The following is a 1,766-nucleotide window of genomic DNA, read 5'->3' as shown; positions in this document are numbered from 1 at the left end:
CCTGTGTGCCTCAGTTTCCTATCTGTAAAATGGGAATAACCACAGCACCTACCTCACTGGGCTGTTGTGAAGACAAATGAAGATGACTATTACATGTAAAGTACATACCTAGGATGGGTGAGTGCTTGGCAAGGGAAGTGCTCCACAGGGTCAGCGACAACAATTACTGTCACTCACACGATTTATGGCGCTTCCACTCGGCCCTGTGTCTTAGTAGTAATTCACTCACTTGGCGAATATCAATGGAATGGATGCCTACTGTGGGTATGGGCGGAGGCTGAGGCTACAGCCTGAGCAAAGCAGGCGAGCCCCCGTCCTCCAGGGCTGTCTCCTCCAGCACACAAAGGGACCCAGTGGGACCCGCTACCTGGTGGCACAATGCGAGTCCCCATCAGTGCTCACCCTAACGAAGGCGCAGGATGCGATAGGAGCTTTGCCGACTTTACTCCATCCAATCCTGACCACAGGCCCCAAGTGGGCACGCTTAGCCTTTTACAGATGGAGAGTCTGCTTCTCAGAGCAGGGGGCTGACTTCCCCCGGCCACACGGCCCTAGGCAGTTCGGTGGGACCGGGCCGACCGCCCAGCTCGCGCTAAAGCCCACGTAACAGAAACCCGCTCCCGTGACGCGAGTCGCCAGGGCTCCCGCTCCTCAGAGAACGTGACTTCCGGCGGAAATTTCTTCCAGGAGTGCAGTCGCGGAACCAACCTGGCCCCGCCCCTTCTCGTTTATCTCCAATTGACCAATCATAGCTCCGCTTCTTGCCAGGCGTGTATGCTTATTCTCCAGTCAGCGACTGCCGTCATCTCTCGGGCAACAGCGTCCTAGAGACGCCGAACGGGCGGCCCCTCTCAGACCCCGCGGCTTGGGGTTGGCGCACGCGGGTGCCGGCCCAGCTAGGCGGAGAATCGAGGAGGGGGCCCCGGTAAGGCTGCATTCGGGGTGGCCACGCGCGTGCGACAGGCCGAGGAGGGGCTGGGCGGGCGGGCAGCTCCGTGGGTCTCACTGCCCTGAGAAGGCCGGGGCTGCTGCCCACTCCCAGGGATGAAGGGGTGGTGATTTGTTTATTCACCCAGCAGGTGTTCAGGGCGCGTCTGCTTGTGCCAGGCACGTTGTAGGCCCTGGGGCCCTGTGGGAAATAGTAGGGCCCCTGTTCCCGGAGCTTACCTGATATGTGGAGAAGAACGATAAACAACGCTGACGATGGTGACGTCTTCCTCCCTGCATCTCTGTGAGAATCAGCTGGGAAATGTGTGTGGAAATGCCCTAAATCTCTCCAGTTTACAACATGTCTCATGCTCCTGATTTCATTTGTGCCACAGCACTCTTGTGAATATCATGATTGACTCCCTCCTGTAGGCAGACGAGGACTTGAGACCTATGGGGTGAAGGGACTTTTCCAAAGTCACACAACTATCATAGGAAGTTTCTGAGCCAGAATTCAAACTCATTTCTGTCTCACGGCAAAACCTCTGCTCTTTTACACTCTTCTCCCTTAGCCTACACATAATTACCCAGCCTCCCTCAGAAATTTTGTTTGGAAACACTTTGTGAGTTACACATGTGTACAGGGCTTACTTGAAGGTTGTCCAAATTACTCCTCTCTCTACTCCCTTCCTTTCTCTCCAAATCTTTGCCTTTCAGGATGTCTTGCCCCTGTTAAGGGGACTCTTTCTTTTCTTTTCTCTTTTCTTTTTTCTTCTTCTCTCTCTTTCTTTCCCTTCCTTCCTTCCTTCCTTCCTTCCTTCCTTCCTTCCTTCCTTCCT

At 54.6% G+C, this 1,766-nt stretch overlaps 1 protein-coding gene across 4 annotated transcripts in view; it reads left to right on the top strand.

The window, feature by feature from the left end:
- Positions 1 to 756: 756 nt before the first annotated feature.
- EFCAB6 (EF-hand calcium binding domain 6) overlaps positions 757 to 1,766 on the top strand; it is a 304,195-nt gene continuing 303,185 nt past the window's right edge. Inside the window, exon 1 of one of the 4 annotated variants that reach the window (XM_031934643.1) lies at positions 757 to 925. The gene's annotated coding sequence lies outside the window, so the exon portion shown is untranslated. The remainder of the gene's footprint in view (positions 926 to 1,766) is intronic. The other 3 variants (XM_031934644.1, XM_031934646.1, XM_031934645.1) reach the window with 3 other exon arrangements.

Source organism: Piliocolobus tephrosceles, chromosome 19 (genome assembly GCF_002776525.5).
Source record: "Piliocolobus tephrosceles isolate RC106 chromosome 19, ASM277652v3, whole genome shotgun sequence".
NCBI classification, from domain to species: domain Eukaryota; kingdom Metazoa; phylum Chordata; class Mammalia; order Primates; family Cercopithecidae; genus Piliocolobus; species Piliocolobus tephrosceles.
Note: the sequence above shows the minus strand (reverse complement) of the source record. Positions and strands in the feature narration are given on the sequence as shown.